General features: G+C 41.3%; 1 long non-coding RNA gene across 1 annotated transcript; it reads left to right on the forward strand.

The window, feature by feature from the left end:
• Positions 1 to 1558: 1558 nt before the first annotated feature.
• LOC130193267 (uncharacterized) lies at positions 1559 to 13563 on the forward strand. Its single transcript, XR_008831531.1, has 4 exons — positions 1559 to 1843; positions 3541 to 3595; positions 6038 to 6260; positions 12047 to 13563. It is a non-coding gene; the product is annotated as an uncharacterized LOC130193267 (long non-coding RNA).
• Positions 13564 to 25486: the final 11923 nt, after the last annotated feature.

The raw sequence follows: 25486 nt of genomic DNA on the forward strand, positions 1-25486 counted from the left end.
CGTGTTGTAGAGGCTCTCTGTTCACGTTGAACCTGAGTAATCATACCACAGCCCCGCAAACGGGTCTGGATCCGGTTCACACGCGTACAGAGAAAACGGCCCTTTACGGTAACACCCGCCATGGTCCGGTAACCGAGGCTCTCCCGGTTATTGAGCATCTCTCAGCTCCGATAGCTCTGAATCAGACATGTGTTTCATTTGTGTTATTCACCCTTGTTATTCAGCCATGAGGTGTGAAAGGAGAGAGTTCTTGCTAGATTTTTTTGGTGGACAACAATATTGGAAATAAAAATAAATGAAATGAAAAGAAAGCTATCATAAATGTATGTTGGTAATTACCTATGCATTTTGGTGTGTCTATTCTTGACAAACGTATTTTTTTGATTTATAAACTGATCCCTAAATATGGTATAATTATTTAACAATTGAGAAAGAGCTTATTGTTATCATTATTAGTATTATTAATATTTATTATTATTATTATTATTATCATGCATTACCAAAATTATATTTAACAGATTTGCAGCGTTAACATTCTTATGCACTCTGTGTGTGTGTGTTGGTCGTGTGTGTGTGCGTGTGTGTGTCTGTGTGTGTGTGTGTGTGTGGGGGGGGGGGGGGGGATCTTCTCGACCTGTGTGTGAAGGCAGTTCCACACATTGAAGTCTAGACGGATCAACATGACTGAGTTAACTTTATTACATGCAAATGATGAGCAGCGTCTAGCTATGCACACAAACAAGCCTGAGACCTTACACAATGACGTTTGAGCGGATTCTTCTTTCATTAATTCAAAAGATTTCTGGTGTGATTATCATGATAATTAACCAAGCCATGGAGCGCCTCTCAAGTCTGTCTGTCAAGTCAGTCTTTACACGTTTCGCTGCAGAGCAACATTTGAGATGCATTTCAATTCTGGGTGAGAAGCCAAATACAAAGATCCAACTTTTCTTGAAATGTCTGAAAATGATATGTTGTCATATAATGTGAAATATGTACTTCTTTCATTGATAAATAAGTATTGGCTTACAATCAAATAGTCATCAAAAGTGCTACAAGGATACAATATGAGACCAGAAATGGCAGACTGAAACATCCATTGGTAATAGCTGGCCCATGATGTTCGTGATACTGATACATTACGCACAATATAATCACTTCATTTAGAGCACAAGACTTACAAAAAGACTGAGAATATGTGATATGATTTACATATCTTTACCGGCATGTAAATAACTCGCTGTATGTCCTTATCGTGCGGATAAGGATATGTGATAAAGTCATGCAGACAAGCACACACTATCTGAAATCCATATGAATTAGAGGGATGAATGAATTATGGTGCCACCATGCACTTCTGCATGCGTCTGTTGGGGGGCGTGAGAGACGCTGCCATAGGTCCTTATTATAATCACATCGGCCGCCTTGCATAATATACAAATCTCAGAGGGTGGGAACAGTGTTACCTCACTGACTCACAAGGGGGTGGGCCTTGGACGGCGTATATGATTGAGGACAAATGAGATGTTAAACCATTTGGACTCAACGGCGGCGGAGATGTAGCCACCGGACAGCCCCAACTCCCCCGTTTGGCGAGGGGAGGACGGGGGCTGTGGATGTGGAGGACGGCCGTGTGACGATATGCGCGGAGAGCAACAAGAAGACCCGTTAGATTTAAACAAATGGACGCAGCCGGCGGGACGTCACGATGCGCCGTCGCCACAAAGCTCAAGACGTCGCTCACGAACGCGCTCATTTGGCTCCCAGTCCGGAGGGAGCACTGGTTACCAGGAGCTTATCCAAGCCCAGTGCAACCCACCCTTGTGCACCTGAGGAGGAAACAGTAAGAACCGTGCTTTGTATTATGAGTGGTTTTGAGGCATATAGGAGAGTGAGTTTAAACCTGCAGGAGAGGATTCACATGGAGAGATCATGCGCGTCTATAGCACGTTGTGTGTAACCCGGTTGTGAAATAAGTGCATCTACACGCCGAACAGATGCTTCAAATCCATTTCTGCCAGTGATGCTCGTTCTGTTCTCAGACCAGTTTATGGTCCCTTGAAAAGATGTGCAGCAGCAGCAGCATCCGAGATACAGGCTGACCATCCTCTGATGGCAGCAGCACAGGCGTGTAGTTTCACTTGTGGCTGCACACACGTTTGTTTGGCACTAGATAGATACAGTAAGCGTCCAAGGCGGTTTGCAGATATCTGAGCGTGAAGCAGTGACTTCAGTGGCCGTACAGGGTGAGCTACGCGAGGCCTTTTGATTATAGGTCCCAGTTTACTATTATCAATGTTAATATTGTACCAAGAATGAGGATCTACATGTCTCTCTCTCTCTCTCTCGCCCACCCTTCTTCCCAATACACTTTGATAACACATTTAAGCGATGATTCACATAAAATACCATACGAATGATAGTTTACTTCTTCTTCTTCAACGTTAAGTTACAGCATACATGTGTATGATCGTCTTTGAGACCAGAACCGTCTCTGTTGTTATGTCTATTACTTATTATTATAAGTTCCTGTTGCGTTTAGTTCACAAGCTGGACAGAGATGGTAAACACTGGCGCTTCTTTGGCCATAAATCATCACATTGCAGATGTGACCAACGTGTCCTCTCACAGTGGCGCACGGGTCTGTAACACCGGCCTGTGGCGGTATCCGTGTGGCCTCGGGCGGTGCGACCTCTCCCAGCACAGGGTTACGTTGGGCCCGTTTGCTGTCAGCAGCTCACGCGCGGAAAAGGCTAAGCAGGCGGCAGCGCGCGCAGAAAGGCCAAAGGAGCGCATGCAGTGTGCGGCTTCCCGTAGCCGGAGATTACACAGTAGGCTACGGCGCCAGCATCGGGGAGCTCTTACGTAAAGCCTCCCTAATCTGTGTGAGTGGGTAGAAAGACCTCCCTCTCATGCGTGTATCTTTTATTCTAACAATTATGACATCACATTGTCATGTGTGTGTTTGTGGTGGATGTATTGCGCCATAGGAGAAATACTATGTTGTTGGACTTTCTCTATTCTCAAAGTGAGATTTCATTTGTTTGAAAGGAAACATATTTTACACATGCACGTTTTTTTTGATGATCTGAACAGCTCATATAACGCGCACGTGCTGGACACAGGCCGGATGACGCAAAGGCCAGATTAGTCGGATGTTCCCCCCCAAAATAAAGATAGGAATCGGGGCTTTGAAATGAGCAGTAACCATGACTCTGCGCTTTCAACCAAACAGATACATGCATGGTGAAATGCACGAGCCATGTGTTGACGGCATGTATCTCGCAGACGTGCACTGTGCCGTGAGACGCGGGTCTGTGACATGTCGTAACTGACAAGGGGCCGTTGTGTATGCAGCAGCATCTCTGGAGCCTCCTTCATGCTGCAGTCAGTGAAGCTGCAGGAGCAACGCGACGCACACTGCACTCGTATCGGGCTTCTGTGACCTACACTCATTCTAACTGAGGATGCCTTTCTTAGAGATTCTACTGAACTTTCTTTTCCTATTAATTAGTAATTCTTTTTTTCCCGCCCCACTAGAACATGATACACAAAAGTACCAGAAGTGAAGACGAGATGTTCCTCCAACTTCCAGGTGAGAATGATCCCACTTTGGTCTTAATGCATTTCAAGAAAATCAGGAAAAATCCATATAGAGACGAACATTCTCTCTCTCTCTCTCTCACACACACACACACACACACGCACGCACGCACGCACACACACACACACACGCCCCCCCACCTCCTCCCACACACACACGCGCGCGAAAAAACCAAGTGACCACGCTGCAGCACACTGTGTGGAACTAATTGATTACTCCTGGAAATCATTTTAAAATCCTTTCGGGATCCTTTTTTTTGGAAGCGACTGTTCCGCTCAGATTTGGCATCATTTAGAAAGCTTTTATGCTCCTGGCAATCTATTAAAGTAGAACCCCGCCCCACATTACACGAGGTACCTTGAATGAAACCTATAGAAATTGCAGTTTTCCCACAATCAGCGATACCAGAAGTCAGTTTGGACCTAAATAATGCCTTGTTCCCTTTATGCGTTTTAGTGAGCCATGTGTTTCATAATTTCTCCACACCGCGCTGACTCTTCTGTAGTACATATTTGCAGAAAACGCATCAGATATCAATTAAAAGAAAGAAAGAAATACAGTTTAAAAGCATTTCGTCTTAGTCGTTAATTTACATTTAGCAGTGCTGCAGTATTTAATATTTGCTTTAATTCAGGGGAGTTAAAATTGCACCTCACAGATATCTGATTAACAAACAAATAGAAAAATACAAATAAATACACAATTGCGATACTATCTTTTTTTCTTCTTTACTTATTGCATTTAGAGGGACAGCAAAATAGAAACGACCATTACGTAGTAACAGCTTCAGAAGTCACATGCCATGCAGTAGGAAAAATAAAGTCATTTTTTTGCATTTAAAAAACGTAATACACAACTAAGACACAAGTCGACTTTTATGTTTAAAATTATATTTAGCCTCGGGCAACATACTGCATCTCGCCACCCATCACTCACGTTAGGTGGGAAAAGTTAAACTGTTAGTCACAAATCTAACAATATATCACAATAATACTATACGTGGAATTGTTGTTATTGCAATACACGAGAATACCCTGAGTTCAAGTCATCAGGGGGAGTTCATGTGAACGTTGAAGTCGCGAGCTCGTGTTAAAATATGTGTGTCACGGCCTGCAGACGTAAAACAGCAACGTGATCTCCACTAATGGATGTTTCCTTTTTCTCTGGCACAAATCCAAAGCTTGCTCTCTATAATTCATCCCTCTCTGAGCTCATTCAGGAAGCAGATACAATGCAGGCTAAAGCATGGACTGATGTGTGTATCTATATGTTTAGAGAGGCTCTGCGTGCGTTCGTGTTTGAGGCAGAGGCCTACATGTCCAATGCAAGAGAAGGAACAGCCTCTCCGTAATGGCGGACGTGCGTGTGTGTTAATTGGGCATCACACCTCGCTGCATTAATTGAAAGCCAGCGATGCCAGTGACGTCACTCCCCTCTCACAAAAAAGCTATTTAATAAAAGCAGTTATGTGGAATATTTTAGACACACACACACGACAATTATAATATTTAGAGACCTATAGCCAAACACATTGGCTATAGGTCTAATATTTTAGCAGATAATTATGAATTATGGAAATTGTATCCATATATATATATATATTAACTATAAATAAACTGTGTCAGGGAGTTTACACATCACTGTATAATACCAAATGAATTAATATAAATAAAGGTATCCACAACAATTCTCTCAAATATACATTTAATTTTTGCAATAAGTGAAGATATGAGTCTCTATACACACGTTCTTCTGAGCAATAGGCCTATATGTAACTATTTGTATATTTTGAGGCTGTAAACTTTTTATGATAATAATATTTGAATAATGCTCAGGGAAAAAATAGAGCATTATTGTTAAAGATGTAACATAACATGAATGTTAATGGTTTATACCTGTAGTTAAAAAAATACTGACCGAATACTTTAATAGAGTCAAAGACTTTTGCCTCTAAAATGAGGTAATGTGTCAACATTTCAAGAGAGTTCCTCTTTTATTCGACCATACTGTAATATTTTCCTCACAGTGCTATTTGTGTAAATGATTCCACTGCGTGCCATTTCATCCCGAGCTTCTGATGCCCCCCATAAAGATCTTTATTTGTCTTTAGTTCACTGGATGGTCGGCTATAATGCATTGTTTTGAATTCCTATAAGAGCTCATTCACATTTCAGTCGTATAAAAGACACTTAATAGCTTGGAAAATGTGTTTTCCCAGCAGAATCCCTTGTGAATCTTTAGTCATGCTTGTTTTTCATCTCATTTCATTGAGGCATTTTTAACACAATGTAATAAATTATCTGTATTAACACTCCAGATGTATGACTATTGTCATTATTTACACCTTTGGAATATCTCCAATGAGTAAAATATAGCTTTGTTTTGGTCAATTAGCCTTTTAAGCATGTTCCCTGTCATTGTGTGTCCTTACAGGTGTGTGTGTGTGTGTGTGAGTGTGCTGCTGCAGAGAGTTGTGTTTGCAGGCCTGAGGGGTTGTCTGTTATCTTTGGTTATCTAGCTGTATGAGTGACGTACATTTTTCATAAAGCTAGATAACCGAAAGTAACAAGAATCCCATTACACGCCTGCACAGTGAAAAACTAAATGAAAAGCACAAGAAGAATCAGGAATGGGCTCGGACAATGACCACGTGAAGGTAGGACGCTGTGTTACATAAGGGGTTTTAGAAGGAGGGGCGGGGGATTTAGGAGGGGTGGGGGTTCTTGTGTAACAAGATGTTTGTGTGTGAATGTTTCCTCATGTCGGCTCTTTTCAAACCACTGGTGTACTGTATCCATCAAGGGCTTGATGGGGAGGGAAACATTGATGTCCTTAACAACTATATGCACTTAAAGTCACACTGATACTCAAAATGATTGAAATAGGTCACAACAAATGTGTTCACCTGCTCCCAGTTAATGGTACATTGCATGAAAACAACAAAACAATCTGTCCAAACTTGTACTTTTTTTACTTTTGTCTCCTGAAAAAAGAGAGAATCTTTCGTGGTGACCTGAATATAAACTGCTCTTCTCGTCATACAGCCACTCTATATTCTGTCCGACCATCTCGCTTCAGGAGGAAGTGGATCAAATTAAGTACAACGCCATGAAAATCAATTGCACTGTGACTTTAAACTAGTCATGCAGGGCTGACGCTTTGAGTTACAGATACTGTAGGGCTGAGCTAAGGGCCACATACAAACAGCTCACGTTAATGAAGGATCAGCCTTATTTTCCAAGTTCCTTCTTAAGGTTTTAATCTGCTCCTTAGTCCTTATACCAGATTAGAACAAACTCTGTAGCCAATTTAGACATTTCAGAGTGTCTCATAAAAGGCATCAATAACTGACAGTGTAACTCGCACCTTCTTGTCCATCCATAGAGGTAAACGGTGTAATTACATGCTACTGCCACTCAGAGGATTAGTCCCTGTGCACTGTGCCTCATGCATGTATGGCCCTTACATAGTTCTATCAGATTTTTACAAGTGTTGTAATTTAAAACATTTATTAGAGGCCTCTCTGATCACAAATCAATTAAAATGAGGTGTCCTGTGAGGACAAAAATGTGACAAATAAGTTATTATTCGACATTGGATACAATTATTGAGAAGAATAAAATGGAGCATGGATAGAATACACATGCACACTCAGGAATCTCTTTGTCTAATTGCACTTTGTTTGTGCAAGAATTTGGCCTTGATCTGTTTTTAATTAGCCTTTATTTTGCCTTTTCAGCGATGCCAGATAATTGGCTAAAATATGCGTGTTTTCACGTTTTCATGCTTGAATCCCTTTCTTCGGGAAGGAAACTGTGTTTTGTTGTTGGTTGAGTCTTCGCACGGTTAAACCATGCAGCTGGAGCCTCATCGGCCTCTTTATACACATAAAAACAGTCCACAAACATCTCTAATTTCGAGTTTTAGGATAACGTGAATGCAGCCCTTGTGGTTATAGAGCACATGTAGGACAGAGCGGTGGTGGCAGAGGTGAAAAAAACAAAGAACACCTCGAGAGCCAATTAGGAGCACTTTGCCATCATTTGGAGCTTCTCCTCTCCAGCCGATGCTCGTCTTGATTTCCTGCTAAAAGAACTCAATGAGCTTTGTCTCAAACAGGCGTGACGTCAGTGGGGAACGACAAGCCACTGAGGAAGAGGGACAAGCCACTGAGGAAGAGGGTCATCTTATCTCACATGTTTTACGTAACTTGGTCGAGCATGAACACTTTCTAGAACGTAAATATCGTTCTAAAATAATGGCCTAAAGAAATCTCTTCTTACACCTCATGAGCTCCGTCAACACTGCAGTGTGACGTAGCACAAAGTGAAAATAAGGTTGTAAGATCATTTTTATGTAAAACTTCTCAATCCTGCTTCACATTCATTCGTCTCTTGAAACATGTCTCATGGCCGCAGCTTAATCTTTTATATTTGAGATTGATTCAGCTTTATTATGTCTTAAAGCCTTAAAGTCATAAGCCTAATACCTTTTGACCACGTGTTCACATGCGCTGACACTGTACTTTCCCCACACACTCGTCTAAACATGCTTCTTCTTTCTGCTTTCCCTCCTCATTCATTTCATTTTATTCTTTTTCGTTTTTTTTTCCCCAGCTTGGATTCCCAGATGGTTGGTTGTGATTTGTATGCATTTGCATAATGAATGTCATTTGCATGCTCAGGGGCAGACCATACCATGAGAACGGCTGTGTTGGTTGTTTGTGTGTGTGTGTGTTCATGCATGGGCACACGTGTGCAGCGTATACTAAGCACATGTAAATTCCAAGTTTTTTACGCAAACAGACCATCACAGGGTGTTGTTTGTTTCACCCCTACGCTTTATACACACTTTGTACCTCCTGTCTGACGTTAGTGTGTGTGTGTGTGTGAGTGCGTCTGCGTGTGTGTGTGTGTGTGTGTGTGAGAATTCCTCTTCTATGTGTGGTGCATGTAGGGCACCAATCTGACGACCTTGCCTCTTTCTGTCACTCCGCCTCTCTGTCCTCTGTCTTGATAACCGTTCAGCAATGTACCGACTAGAAGAATGAAAAATAAGAGACTCCCTCCTCAATCCCATAATCCTCCTCTCTTCCGACCCCTCCCTTGCCAGTTTGTCCTCCTCTCCCACACGGCAAGTCACAGTCCTGCCACCATCTTAGGTGTTGAGACTGGCACAAAATGGCAGCTGAAAACAGCAGAACGTGGATAGCCGGCGCTGCACCTTCCCCCACTCCGCGTTGGCCCCGATGCTTTCCGCGCCAGTGGTTGCCTCAAGACACTGTTAATTACTGCCAGTGTGTTAATTGTGGAGATCGCCCCGAGAGACATGCGGCGGGGAAGGGCTGAGATAGGAGGAAACTGTGGAGCCGGTGGCTTTCGAGCGTCGGCAAACTGGCATTTTTAAGGGCAGCTGCGGTTCCCGCCGCGTCGCTTTCGTCGTGCCCGTCTCCGAGCCGCATGCAGACGCTGGCGATCGACCATTTTGTGAAATTTCCACGACGCCCTGAAAAAAACTCTCTCTGCTGCTTCAGGTTTCCAGGACATTAATTGGATGATTATTTTTGATTGCAAAGAGTTATCATTTCTACTGGCATAATTTCTGCACGTGGATCGTTCACATATTATTTACGCCGCAGACAGCTTTGGTTTGATGACGTGGAAGAAAGGAAGCAACACCTCCGCACTCGCTGACATACACAAGGAGCCGTGATTAGCAACGTGGCAGTCTTCATAAATCTCCGCTCGTTAGCGCGTTTCTTCCTCACACGTGCATTAGATTTCACGTTTGGCTTGTAGAAGAATATTCTTGACATGTGGCTCATTTGACATGGCAGCATTAACTGTCTCTAATTTCTCAAGCGGAGGAACATCAAAACATTGAGATTTTATTAGAATTTAATAATGTAAGATACATGTATCATCGCCTTTTCACATTTTTTCAGCTGCTGAATGAAAACCATGCGTCTACATTCTCAGCTTCATGATCCTTTTGATCTTGGTTTATAACGGGGTTCAAGTCCAAGAGATGAAATAAATATCTTTGGGGATTTAGCTGGAAATTACTCTAAATTTATAACCTAAACTAATATACAGTATTTCTCAACCTCTCTGGCCTTTGTGCTTTATGAACATGACTTAAAAAAAAATACAAAATGGTTTTACAGATCTGAGAAATGTTTTAACTTTTAGAGAAGCATACAGTCTGTATACAGGCGTGGACACATTTACATTTCCAAATTTGGAAACAGGATTTTTTTTGTAAACGGCCGCAGCATTTCATCCGACCTTTAAGCAGGGGATAAGAAGTGAGCATTGTTCTGATCATTGAACTGCTACTCTCACGACGACCGGCAGAAACGAGGGAAAACGACAGTTCAGAGAGGAAAAAGTGTTGTGAAGGAATGACTGAGAAAGACTGGAAGGAGGAGAGGGGGGCAGACAGATGAGGAGAGGGAGGCTGCGACAGTGAGATCTCAATAGTGAGAGGCCGTCTTTGTGTTTCTGTGTGAGGTTTATCTTGGGGGGGGGGGGGGTGGCAGGGGGTGCTAAGAAAGGAGGGCAAGAGGAGAGGGTGGGGATTCTATCCTGGGCCCGCAGACAAGCGACACATTGTCCTCCCCAATGTGTGGCGGCACTTGTGGCGTAACGCCATTATTTAGGCCAGTGGAGGGAAAGGGGGTCTGGAGACCAGCTTAACCAAAACGCCAATTAGAGCCGGATCGGCCTGATTAATGGACGAGGGAGATTGGTAAACAATGCCTGCCATTGTTAATATAACCCCCCCCTACACACACACATATACGAAGCCCTACCCAACGGGTTTCTTTCACATAGCAGACCCTCCATCCCTACTGCCTCTGACACACACACACACACACAACCCCCACCCACCCACACACACACACACACACACACACACAGTCTTTGTTTTAGCTTTGGCAACCTCGATGTAAAAAGTTTGCGTTGATCTTCTCGTGTAAATTGGCATATGTGCATGTTTAATCTCTACATAGAAAAATCAAACAAGGTAAAGAAGATTTGCTTTAAAGAAAAAACTATACAAAAGTTGTCATATACAAATAGTAAATGTGTGGAAAAAAAGAAAAAATAACTACGGTTGAAATTGTAAAGCGATGCCTTAATGTATTTAACATGCACATACAATTACACATTGCAGTTAAGTTCTACATGCAGCGATGAAACTGAGGCGTCTTTCATCAAAAGCAGCCGGGGCTCATATGTTAATCACACACCATGCGACGCTTGGCTCTGCATTTCAATACGTCCTACTTTATTGTTTTTTTTAAGCATATGCGCTGAATAATTAGCCACCACATAGCCCAATCAGGGGCATGCCAATGTGGGGTTTCCATGGCGACCCCATCAGTTCTTACCTCCCACTCCCTCCACTCTTCCACCCCCACCTCCTCCAGCCTGGCTGCAAACAGGACGGTGAAAATAAAGCGTGGGAAAAAACACTTTGGCTGCTCAGACAATGATAGTGGGGGGGGTGGGGGTTGAGGAGGAGGGGGAGAGGAGAGGAGAGGGGGAGAGGAGAGGAGAGGAGAGGGGGAAAGAGAGGGAGAAAGGAGAGGAGGAGAGGAGGAAGAGGAGGAGAGGAGGTCTGATGTTGGTGATTGGAAGAGCAGCTTGCGTCTAGACTGGCAAACACAGACATGGTCTGTTTTGGAGTTTGGTGTTTTGGGGGGTTGGGGACACATTTGATTGCGTGCCGAGTTCCCTCTGTTATTAGTGTGCCATCTATGGGCAGCGAATGGGAGCTTACAGTAAAGACCACTCAGTGAGCGACCTATGAAACAGTAACACTGAGCTTTTGTGTTAGATTATGCCGGACTTGGCTCAGAGTCCAACGAATGTATGAGCCTGTGCACATGATCCGTGACTCAAAATCCGTCTGCAATCTTTCCACATATTTGACATCTTTAAGCGCTTTGAAATATGGACAAGAATTATAGAAAAATGCTGTGGCTTTGTTACAAAAAGGCTGATTGTTCAAGATATATTAGATATGCAGGAAACCTGTGTTAGATTGGTAATTACTTGTGCAGATGCAGAATTATTTTGAATTATTGAACCAAGATGGCCCCCTGGGATCAATATATTTTACAGGCATCTTCAGTCCTATACTGTAAACACTGTGGAATCAGAGCAACTGGGGAATAATATGGATTTGAGCCAACACAATATAAATAAAATACAGGATGAAAAAAGCATATGCTTATTCTGCTGCTCCACATAATGCAGAAACTGGTAATCTCATCAGGACATTAATGAAATATAGTGATTATACTTGTTGCATCACTGCATATTTGTGTTGTTTCTCAATGCAAAGTGTAGAGCAGTGTAGATACATGTGTCTGTGCTTGCTCTTATACCTCATTGAAGGACTTTAACCGACTCATCTGTTTTTTCCTTGAAGGTTTCCGATCAGTCTGAAGTTGGAAATCATCGGATCTTTGCCTCCTTGCTCTTTGGGACTGGGACTTTGAGTCCAGTGACGTTCGTCTGACTCAGGACTACATCTTTAACTGCTCACGAAGACACACACAGGTTCTGGGAGAGCAGCCGTCTCCAGCGACGAGTCAAAACTGATATCGGACGCGACAGCAGGACATCTTTATGTGAATGAAGACAGAAACCAACCGGCGACAGAAGATTTCGGTACAAGAGGACCAACTGACTGAAACAGAGAGTAGAAGACGGCAAAAGTGATCTGTGTGTGTGTGTGTGTGTGTGTGTGTGTAGTGAGTGTGTTATTGGGAGCTGCTGTGCATAGATGTTCAGGAAACTTCTGTACTACATTTTCATGTAGGTCAGAGCTTGGATTACACACACGAGGTTCAATCTATTTTGAGTTTTTTTTTTTACTATCAGTAATTAGTTTCCCAATGTATTATTATCCCTGAGATGAGAATCCTATCTTAGATCCTAAATTATAGATTTTACATTCCATTTTCTTACATTTATCTTTTGAATTATGTTTGTTTATAATTATTTCAGTGAACATTTAAATGTCTATATTTGTGTCATGTTGACAATCTGTGTGAAACACATTATTTGATGGACTTGGTCCATCAACTATGAATTGTATAACAATCATTTAGATGACTATTTTAAATTTTATTTTTAAACAACTAGTTTCCTTCATATTCCATCTTCTCATATTAGAGTTTTTATTTATTCCATTGCTATCTAAGGGATGTATAACCATGGCATGCAAAAGGAGTAGGTGGTAAAATCAGCTCTTATGGAGGTCTTTCCCAGGCTTTTTTTTTTTACAGAGGTATTTAGATTTTGATTTAGCGTACACATTTAATAAATAGGGCCATTATCCCTGCAGGAAGCGTTTTTGTGCAATCAAAACAACAATATGTTTAATTTTTTTCTCTATGCAAAAGAAAGGAGTAGGAGGTTTTTAAGTTTGCACTATTTGTATAAGTGTTTGCACAATAATTGTATTGTTAAGTTTGCACAGCGAAATATATACGGGTTGAGTTTGTGTGAGAGAATTGTGATGTTATACTAATATGCACTATATGAGCAGAGCTGCAATGTGTGTTGAAGTAAGTTTTCTTAGAGGTTTGATGAGAAACAATACAGACTTATTCTATTGTTTTATCAGTAATTGCACAGGAAAAGTGGATATATTCATTTTAAATCAGTTCCTTTGTTAATGTCATACGAACATGTGAATGCATGGGATTTTGTTTTGATCCATCGTGGAGAATTTGTGAATATGTGCAATAGATTTTATGCATTTTGAATACTATTCAGAGGGAATAATTGATTATATTGCACGATGGATGACTGTTTGAGGAGTCTTATATAAGAAGGATTTGCACATGAGCTGCTGTTAATGTGCTCCATTTCTGTACTATGCAACTGTTTCAACTGCTGTTTATTTGAATCAATAAAAGTGTGTTTACAATGAGACAATACCTGTCTATGTGTGTATATCCTATGTCTACGTTTGTGTATTTAAAAAGGCGTAAAGAATGTAGAATCAACCATGACACAATTATCATATTAACAAATTTGTTAGACCAAATTTACAAATCTGCATCCGGTTTCTTGTAAAGTACATCATCCACATATACTGAGGTTACATCAACAACACATTTGCCAGTTAGCTATGCAAGTGAATTTAAAATCAATAAGTATGGGACATTTTAAATGCGTTGTTCAATTGAATTTGTATCAGATGGGTAACAAAGAAAGTACTCAATAAGATATCTGAGCCGTTCTGTTCGTGTTTATGTCCCTAAATCATGTAAATATCCACACAGAGTGCAACAATTGAGAAATAAACCACAGCTCCCACTTTGCAACAGAAGACTCACAGAAAATAAGCGCCAATAGTCTTTATTTATGGATTAGCGTTGTCCTAGGGGGAGATTTATTTCTCACAGTCATGGCAACAGAAGAAACACAGAGATGTACACATAAGAAAACACAAAAGAACCAACAGCAAAAAATTTAATGTTGATAAAATAAAATTCCTTACAAGCTTTACATGTGATGTGAATCATTGCTTACTGTAGCACGTTTATCTTCACGGGGCAGTGTTTGTGTGTTTTTTTTACCACTTATTTACGAGAGAGAAGGTCGGATGCACAGGTCCTCTCACGGGCGTCATCCAGTACCGTCCTTTACTGTTACTGTCAGCCACATAGAAGCTGGAGGCGGTGATAGTCAAGGAGACAAACGGCTCTCTCACTTTCCTACAGAGCTCTTCACAGCACGCCTGAGACTGCAGCCCGTGACTTTACAGCCACGCTTATGCGCTCACACGTTTGGTTTAAGCTCATTTTTAACCTGCAATTAAAGTGAAGTGTGGGAAATATCATGTTAATGGGAAAATACAAGATAACAGTGATGCATCATTTCCCAGAATTGTGTTCAAATCTAACGAGCTATGATGAAGAATGTATTTAGTTATGATGCCAGTATTTAGACTTGGCAAAGATGATTTATTTTTGAATTACAGAGACGTATAGGACAGGGACATGTTAAAATACATAATCTTGGTGTGTGTAATGATCAACACATGAGCGAACTGGGAGAAAGCACCAGTATCAAGACGTGGTTATAAACTACTCCCTTTAACGCACTATACCTGCACAGGTAAACTGACCAACTTATTATGACACAAGTAAACATCCAGAGGTAGAAACGCTCCGGCAGTGAGCCGAGAACAACATGCTCATATGAACACTAAACACAACCACTAACCAATGTTTACACGCACTGTACACACACACAGCCACATCTGGATGATGTGTTGAGTCTGGGACAGCGTGGCACAGCTGCCCTCAAGGAGGCGCAGGCCAGTGGATCCAGCTGCTGCCACACCGTATGAAGCATCTAGAAACATCTGGAGGGACGAGGTCATCGTTGAGCTCAAAAACACTCCGGGGCTGAAGGTCTCGAGGAAAAAGAGGATTCTTTTGAGCATTTGTTTCTCACACACACACACACACACACACACACACACACACACACACACACACACACACACACACACAAACACACACACACACACCTCCACACACACCTCCTTCAACTCACTGTAGTGACAGCAAGGACAATGACAGGAGAGACGGAGGTTCGTGTAAATTGGATGTTTGGCAACTTTTGGGAGCAGTTTTATGTTTATTTAAAAACTATTCATTTTAACATTTTCCTTGGTTAAATAATTGTACATAATATTTGTTGGTAAATACAAACTAAAAACAAACACAGGATTTTCCACCGGGAGACTGGTGATGGAGGTCGGTGTCCCGAGTTTTAAATTAAGCGATTCGTATGTTACGTTGTTTCCGTTTGATTTAATTAACATACTTGTTAGAAGAACAACAATTATATTTTTCCTAAACCTAACTAAGTGGTTTTGTTGTCTAAACCCAACGGCGTCTGTTTCACGGTAACAGTGGAATGTCCTTAAAATATCACACACCTTCCCATGGGATCTTCAGAGATTATTTATAGGAACAACTGACTGCTGTAAATGCAGAAGTCTTGTGCAATAATCTGTAATATCACCTAAAAATAAAAACACTTATTCAGTTCTGCAACTTAATGATCACTCTCAACAATCATTTTCTAAATACCGATTGCCATCACTGAACCTGAACTTCGACTCTGCTGTTGTTGCTATTCTGTATCTTCTGTTCTACTAAATGGTTCAAACAACACGTATGCTCATCTAACCTCCTGTACCCGAATAAATAAAAGGTTAAATTAATTAATCCAAACTGTTTTGTAAGAAACTGCAAGTGGAAACATCTGATTAGAGACCTGGCAGATGCAGTATACAAATTAGACAGTACATTGTCCGTTACAGGAGGCTTTATACAGAGTATTTCCAGTACATTTGAAATCCTATTCTTTAAAACATGAATGGCAGTGTATTAAAACAGGGTAGAATCCTGTCAAAAGAAGTAACACTGCAAATCTTGTAAACATGAGCATTTGTTTTGTTTCCCTCCAAACATAAATCCTGTGTGAATGTGAGAAAGGCCTTCTGACAGGTAGGCCTCTGCTGCTGCAGACCGGCCTCCAGACAGCAGCAAAGTTACGGGAACCGTCTGATTATAATGGAATCAATAACGAAACAAAAGCTCATGTCTGGGAGGAAAATCGTGGGAAGTGCCGCCGAGGGCCTGATTAGCATTCTGTATTGCGAGTCCCAGTGGGCCGTCTCCTGGAGCCCCCCAACCCAGAAGTGAAGAATGGCAGCGAGGGAGGGGCGGGGGGGGGGGGCAGAGATGGAAGAGAGGTTGCAGAGGGCCAGACGGGGGATGCGGAAAGTCAAGGAAGACAGCTTAACAAAGACAAGTGCAGTGCTGCGGGGGGGAGGGGGGGGGGGAGGGGGGAGGGCTCGAGGCTGCCACCGTGAAATCAGGCGGTGTGAGGGAACTGGGTTCAAGTTCAACGGCAAATCCTCGCCTGCGTGATGAGGTGATGAATACCAAATGCCTCTGAGAGAATCCTGTGGTGAAGCCCCCAGAAGTCTCACCGGAGATGAAACTGATGCGAGTGGTCACTTCAAGTCTCTGAATCTGAAGGTCAAATTTAATTTCAAACTTTATTTGAATGCAGCAGATTCAGATTCACAGGAGTGACGATAGAAAACGTACGGCTGCAAGTAACCACTTTCATTATCTTTCATCTCAATGAATAGATTATTCATTTAAAACATCGGTCACAGTTTCCTGAAGCTTAAGTTACACTCTTCCAATTGCTTATTTAGTTTAGAGCAGCAGTCCAAAAAAAAGAGGAAATCGGCTCACAAAGTGAGAAACTGGAACTACAGGGAATGTTGGCGGTTTTTTGCTAAAAGAACCCCCGAAATATAACATTTTTAATCTTCGGTGGACCATCTATACCAATTAATCAGTTAATTGTTTCAGATTTAAACAAAAGTCCATTCAATATTTAAGAAATACTTAACTATGAAAGATCTTCCCTTCAGTTCTCTGCTTATGTGGAGATGTAATCTGTAATTGTCTCGAGTACGTGGGAATCGGGACCGCGCCTCACTTGTTTCATTCCAACCGAAATACAAGTATATGTAGCCCTGTACATCTGTCAGGTCTCTTTACGTATTCTCTTATTTAGACACGGTCTAATCAAGAGTAATACCTTTTGATAATACATTCTTGTTGGATTTCACGCCGGTGCTCCTTCACTTCTCCATCTTGACATTTAACATATATGTGGTTTCTGAACTCTTTTACCCCGCATGATGAAGAAAAGACTCAAGAAATGTTTCGTTTTCACAGGGTATGCTTTAAATTATAACTTTTTATACATTTTAGGCTGCATTGAATTTAGCCACAGTTAATGTAACAATGATTATGTTTGAACAGGATTCATCATTCACCACCTTTGTCAAATGAAAAAGAGGGTTCCAGGTTGTTTTATAAACAGATAATAAAATGTTATTGTATCGCCACTTGCATTGAAAATCTTTAACTTGATGTCACCCTCATGTGAATAAACTGCGTCGCTTACAATAAGAATCAAACACAAACATCTAGTTTTAAGAAGTGACCTTGTCTGGCTCTGAGGAGCCGACTCACAGAAAGTTTAGATTTGATAGAGAAGCAATGTTATTTGATCTGTTAATACTCTGAAATGTAAAACACACCAGGCAGACAGCACACTCCTGTTCCTGGTATTTATCCATATAATGCACGGAAAAGTATGTGTATGTCAAGGTAGAAAAACAAACATCTTAAAACATTGTTTAAATAAAAATCCTCGGCCTGTGAAAGGTCAGAAATTAAGTTTGACATAAAGAGTTCTGACCTCAGGGCAGATGGACAATGGTCACTTCCTCTTTAATTACCACCTCTCCACACACAATTGACCTTTGGAATGTGTGTGTGAGTGTGTTTTGCTGTGTGACCGTCTTCAATGGCCTTTTAAATCCACAAGTTGCTTGACCTTTGATCCCTCTGATTGTTGTGGTGTGTCCTCGCAGGCCGCTGGGATTTCTCATAAAGACACCTGCGACATCATGCTGGTTATTATTTACAAAGACACACCCTCCTCGTCTCATACCATTAGTTATTGCTAAAGATGGTGTGGAGGAAGTACTCAGACCCCATACTCAAGTTAAAGTACCAACACCACCATGTACGTCACAAGTAAAAGTACACATTTTGCTGAAATATGTTTTTCGTGACCGACATTATTATCCAAGACATTACGATACAAGACATTATTAGGGGAGGAGCTTTATATATGTTTTTGTATATGAAGTGTCATTGAAGTAACCATCGTAACTACAGATGTTAAACAAATGCAGTAGATTAAAAAGTACAATATTTCGAATGGAAATGGTATATAAGAATGGGGGTCGGGGGGTGGGGGGGTCAAAGCCGGATAAAGAGGTTGTTGACCTGCTGGTTTGCGGAGTTTAACCTCTTGGCCTCCTTCTTGATGAGAGCTCGTGACTCCATCAGGAGGGGAGGAGGGGACGGACAGGGGGACGAAGTGTGTCGTCCAGCCCCACCAAGCCACACACACACACATCCCAAAACATGATGGCTGATTCCTAAGGAATATGCAAAAACAGTGCAGACTGATCACAGTTTTTCAAAGAATCTCTTGACTTCTGGTCACATTATCACAGATTGTTCCGCTCATAAATGCGTGACAGAGATCCTGCATTGCAATGCTCAGTTGAACCTCTTTACACAAATGAACATTGTCTGAAATTTTCCCTCTTCTGTCTAAAAGTCATCCACTCGCTGGTTTCCCACAAAAACAGTCTAGTGGGTGCTATTGAACGTTTGGTGAATTATCCCTCAACTCTCCCACACCGCTGACAGTGGGGCGGCGAGCTCGATGGGGAAACAATATCTCATAGATTTGCGATATAAAACCAATCCGTCCAGACGAAGACACAGGCACAAAACATGGCTAGAAATCAGCCGTGAGTATGTCATGGCACGTTGGAGGGTCTGACTACTTAATTAGACATATAATAAGGCTGGGTCAGGCGGAGCAGACAGGCAAAGAAAGGCAGGCGGGATGAGGCCCTTCAAACTGTCTGCGTCACACTGTGGGTGTGTGTGTGTGTGTGTGTGTGTCTGGGTGGTGCTGTGAGAAAGTGTGTGCCAGTGTTGTTTGCATGTCTGAGTCTCGATGCGTGTAGAAATGTGTCTGTCTGGCACATGTGTGTTTGTGTCATCGTGTGAACACGTTTGAGGTATAAAAATCTTCCCTCTATGAAAAAAACATCCAAAGAAATCCAGATAAACGTGATCGACCAAATCCAGGAAGGCGACGAAGGTTTGGATTCAGTCGAAGAAGATGCATCACGTATTATTTTCTTCCTATTTTTTCAAAATAGAACAAAAAGAAGCTGCCTGGACTCTTGCATGGCATAAACATCATGCATACACATTGTACATTTAGGGGAACAATTTCCGAATTCAAACACACAAATGATGAAACAATACTAGAGACGGTGTACAAAACCACTCAGAAGTCGAGACTCCAACATGATTAATAGACCAGAAAAAGCACAAAATTCACCCTTCTGCTTCATGAAATGATCTTTCGCCTCTAAATGAGGCTTTTTGACTTTCCTCTAAATCAATGATTAATACATTACAAAGTTAAAAACACGTACACTGTGGTGACGAGGGGTCATTAGCATATGTTGCTTTAACGCGAGCGGTCACGAGCCAAAAACATTGGGAAAAACGAGAACCTACATTCATTAGAAAGTGTAACATTTTAATCCTGAAAGTACCTCCAGCGTTTTATTGAACAGCTAAAACAGACCACTTTCATTTAAATATGGACAATATCATAATTCATGACGAGGGTTTCGCACATACCACGCAATATGGTGCATCATTTGAATGTTGGACAATATATTAACCAACTGTACATCCATGAGCAGTGAACATATTTCAGCGGAGAGAGAAAAGTCCAAAAACGAAGCGTACCTACCGTCCCTAAAGGTAACACAACAAGCTCGGTTCAAAATGATCTCACACATTCTTCGGCTTCATTTTATTCTCATGTTGTTTCTCTCATTTCAACACAGCACCCTCTGCAGGTTACCAAATATTACTTGACTGCTTTCCATAAATAAAGGGTTTTATCTGCACTGTGTATGCACGTATGTGTCCGTGTGTCTGCTCGCGCTCGTCTGGCCTCTGAGATGTTTAAACTATGTGAAGTATATAAGAGCACGAAGAATGTGCCTCAGTAAGTCATTACTGGTCAAAACAAGTCAGAACCACTTATAATAATCACTTATTCTTACTCACTCATTGTTGCCTCTGCAGACAGGGCCCAGTCAATCTGAACTGGAGTCTGTGAGTGAGAACCGACTGGGAACCCGCCACCGCAGCTGCAGCTATTTGTTGTCTGCAAGACACAGAGGAGAGGTCGGAGGTCAAATAAGTTCACAGGATCTGTGGGCTTTCACATGTTAATGCTCCGCCGCAGCACCAGAAACAACAGCGAGAAGACACGGTTTGTGTCACAATCTCACGTTTAATGGACATCTCTACTGAACTGGAGGACTTCGGGTTGACAAATGTTAAAAATTGGGGTTTTAAACGACATTAAAATATGGACTTGAACGTGAGCATGAATGAGATGGAAGAGAAAATAATGAACAAAAAGGTCACCAGAAGCTTTGTCAAACGTGTTTTTGGTATAAATCTTTTAGATATTTTTAATAATTATGAGCTTTTACTCATCTACTGCGTCTGAGAAACCTTTTAAAGCCTTGTAGTTGTTTATTACCATTAGTGCTACTTCTACAACGGTGTTTACTCTCCTACATTAATTTGCCACCCAGAGCAACTAGTTATTTTACAAATTAATGTTTTACATGTTACACTCTTAGAAGATATAATTGTTCGAGATCCAACAATGTGTAAAATTGTTACATTTTGCAGCAACTCCTACAACAGCAACATTCCTCTTACAGATCATCACAGCTATATCATCATATAATAAACACAGTGGCCAATTACTGTAAAAGAAATTGTCGGTGACTTTCTTTTCTACTTTCAATCTTTTACTTCTTATATTCTCACATCATGATATTGAAAGCGTTACTTACGTGACGGATCTGAATACTACCTCTACCACTGGTTGTATAGAAAAAGCCTTTCCTGTTCTTAGATGTACGTTTTACATTTACAGAAGGTACATCTGGGACCCGGAACCGGATCAGAGTCCACTTGACCCCAATATCCAATTAATTTGTTGAATGCTGTATAGGCACGGTTCCTCAATTCTTCCATATCTCGTGTTAGATTTTAAAGTGTGTTTCGGTTTTGTGACTAAAGACTGTGGAGCAGTCCAGGTATGCAGTGAGACCTCTCAGTGTGTGTGTGCTGCTGTCAGAGGGTCCACGGTGTTGAACATGTAATCGCGGGTTCAAGTGTTGCCACGCTCCAATCTCCCACTCAGGTCTCTGCTATCCACTATATGATAAAAACAAAACTCTAAAAATAGCACACACATGACAAGAGAGAGATTTTTTGGGGACAATGCATCATCATCATCATCATCATCATCATATGAATGGAACCAACACTCAAAGATAATCCTCCGGTGGTGTTGCCCACATGTTCTTATCACACTGACTGCAACAGAGGAGGAACATTTTTTTTAAAGGAGGTAATTCCCATTCCGTCTTTCGTTGGTGCAACTTCAGTTGGGAGCACCCCCAGCTGGAGCTTTGCAGCACAGCAGGTTCTGAGGCTCCGACAGCATCATCGAGATGTTGAACTCTCCTAAAAATCTCCTCCTGTAACCAGACGGCAGTTTGATTTCAACTTGAAGCAGATTTTATTTTTAAAGCCTTTTATTTTGTAATTTTTTGAGAAGGAACTGGTTAGGGTCGTGATGTTTTGCTTCATGTATGAAAATAAATGAGTCCTTTACATGTTTTTATTTCTACTTGAACAGAGAACAAAACTTGTTTTTTGCTTTAAGAGCAAATTAGTCTCCAAGTAACAAATAAGTCATAGTATTTTAAACAGTAACAACAACAGTAATGATAATAAAGTCAGCTTTATCTTGTCACTTATTCATTATACAATAAAGCTGAGGGGGAATGAGATGATTTAAAACAACATTTCTGTTACGCGAAAGTATTTTCACTTTTTGGATTTGTCTTTAAATATTTTTACTTTTATACTTTCCTGCCGGTAAAACATATTATATAAAAAAAGGGGAACTGCTTAAGTTCCACATGCAATACAAACATAAACGTTTCCACTGCTTTTTGAAGAACATATATGACCATTTAGTGATATTAGCAATTGTTTGTAATGTTTTGGAAAAAACTACCACTGTCAATGTTATTTTGTTTTAGTGAAGTGCTTCAATTATCTGATTTATTGTGATCACGTGCTGCTGAATGATTGTTCCTGAAGTAAGAAAACTCCCACGAATAGTTTCCCATGCAGGCTGCTGCGTCCTCCATATTGCCTCTCCATGGGTTCAAATTATAACCTATTTGTCTTTCTGTTTTCACACGGCTGCCTGTCGATCAGTCCTCCCACCCCCCAGCGCAAATTGCTGCAGTGTGAAAGCAGCCACTCCCCGTTCCCTGTGGGTCTAATTGGCTCGGATTAAAGAAGCCATTATATCAGTGGAGCTGATCTGAAAGCTGAGCCGCTGCGCTGCAGGCAGCCCACACTTTCCATCACGCTGAGAAACCGATACAGCAGCTGCAGCTTCCACATGCACTCACTTTTTAAACACAGCACTCCTGATTGTGTAAACAGTGTGTGTGTGTGTGTGTGTGTGTAATACAATGATCTGTGTTTGAGAACGTAATTACAATGTGCTTCATCACCACAACAACATGAGGTATTTGTTGTTGTGAGATGGTTTTATGGTCCAACTAAAATGTTACGTGCCCACGGTAAACTGGTCCGATTCATTCGGTTGTAGGTTTGAAGTTACTGTTGAGTGCCAGAAGAAGAAGAAGAAACATCCTGCTCTGTGTGGCCGCTCGTTTAGGAAGTAATGAATCATGAAGTGGTTTTACTCTTGCATGGCCATTTTTTACTGTAATCCTGTATAAAATGGCTGACACACAACAATAACTTTACATCTGAGGTAGAAAGTGTTTCATTCAGTGAGGATTGGAGTGACGATTGTTATCAAAAGCTTTTGTTAATGTTTTGTGCTCATGTAAAATATATATCAGCTGATGTTTCATGATTTGAGGTTTCCATGTGTAGAATATCAATCACATTATTGTATCAGTTACTCTTATAGGACCCAACAGGTTTAACCTGAAGGGTAAAACATTAATTCATTTAAATCAACAAGAAATATGAAGACACAAAATAAGTTTAAAAATACTTCCAAAAAAGAGTACAAAAAGAAAAGGTCAGAAACATTTATATTAATAATATTCAATATTTTATATGATGCCGCAACCACAATGACTACATTACTCTATTTTATATTTTCTCAGGTTTGTTTTGTAAAGAAGTTGGTAAACAATACTGTATCTTATTTACCTATACAATCACTGGCTGTTAGCGAGTAGAAAAGTAAATACAACGTGAAGATTCTTGTATTAATTTCTCCAGGAGACATCTGGAATTTGGAAAGTTTTTCCAGTTAAAGTTCCTCACAATTTGGAGAACAAAAGCTCCTGAGAGGATCACGCTGTCCCTGAAGCGTTGTGGTAACGTTATGTTTAAAGCTGCTCCATTTGAGAAAAATATATATAACAGATCTTCATTTTTGTATTATTACATATTTTTTAAATGTCAAATTCGTAAGAGAAATGTTTCTTTTTTTCAAACCAATACAGACTTTACTTGTTTGGCATCTCATGTCTTTTAACAGAGATATGTGAATGAAAGATCCTTAAATCTCTCTGAACAATCACACATTTCGCTGGAGCGTATGCCTGCATGTTGCAGTAATACGACCAGGAACGATGCCGGGAGCCAAAAACATGAAACACTTTACGTTTGTCAAAATGACGAGCGAGGGAGAAGCCACAAAGGTTGTTTGTACCCCGGTGAGCGCTGGCGGTGGGGTGAAGGGTTGTGGGTAAAGCTCACTGTCGAGGTTCCCAGCCAACTCGGCACGCCTTTTCCACTTCTCCTCTCCCTGCAGTCTGTTCACGGTGCGGAGCAACACATCTAGTGGAGGGTTGCACTGCCAGGACCTGGATGTTCATTAAACATTGTTTTCTGTTTCCTTTAAAAACATCCCGATTTCGCCTCACATCAACTAAAACTGTTTGCAACAAACAAACAAACAGCCATGGTTTTTTTTAGCAGATGAGATAGATGTCTTTGATTAAAAAGATAATTTTATTGCCTTGTTTTAGGCGGGAAAACTCATTTGATACATCTCTATATAGACATGGACAGACATTTTCTAAATATCAACTTTATGTCATTTAACACAATACTTTGGGCTGTGCAAACTTTTAAGGATCATTTGTGACTATTTTTTTCGACAAGAATATCACAACAAAATTTGTCTGAGAGTAAAGTGAAGATACATAAATATCAGCAGTTCCACTCGACTCAACTGATTAACTTATCAACTTGGCTAAAGACGTTTTATAAAATAATCTATAAATCACCAATACAATTATTCATAATGGAAAAATCATTAGTGGCAGCTCTAACAACACTGCCCACATTATTGCTCACTCCTTTTCATTTCCCACAGCTCCCTCCTCCCCCTGCAGCTCACGCCAGCGGTCATTTTAGGGTGTCAAGGGCCTCGCACTTGGGGTTTTGAGAGGTGGACCCTCAATTAGTGAGCCACGCGTCCTTTGGAAGAAAGAGGAACTCCGTGAGGAGTCCTTAACGACCGGCCTCTGTTCACTCTGCTCCGACCCCGTGACCTCGGGGTCACAGGCCACAATACACTCCCATCTGGGGCTGTGTTATCGCTTCTATGACGGAGAGTACGGACAGCAACCCTCTGCATTCAGGCCGAGCTGCGTGACGCTTTTGAAGGCCTGAGAACGGCGGTCGTGCTCCAACACCTCTGTGAATATCCGCCGGCTTTATGAATTCAACTTTACCCTCTGATCAGGTTCGAAATGTGGATCAGTCGTTTTTAATTGAGCTGGACCCGAAGGAAGAAAGGTTGCACACATTTACTGCACACCAGGGTGCCTGGAGCGTCTATAATCCTGTATCTTTGGCCAATGACCAGCACTAACGTGGATCTGTTTTAGGGGAGAATGCCTTGCTCAATGGCACATTCCTGGGGTGGAAAAGTGCTTCCCACTCACCCTCATGTGGAACTGCTCTCGTGTTTTGGACTTTTGCATTAAGATGAGTGCACATGCAACATTTGAATGATGGAGAGGTTT

The sequence above is a fragment of the Pseudoliparis swirei genome, chromosome 1 (assembly GCF_029220125.1).
Source record: "Pseudoliparis swirei isolate HS2019 ecotype Mariana Trench chromosome 1, NWPU_hadal_v1, whole genome shotgun sequence".
In the NCBI taxonomy this organism is placed as follows: domain Eukaryota; kingdom Metazoa; phylum Chordata; class Actinopteri; order Perciformes; family Liparidae; genus Pseudoliparis; species Pseudoliparis swirei.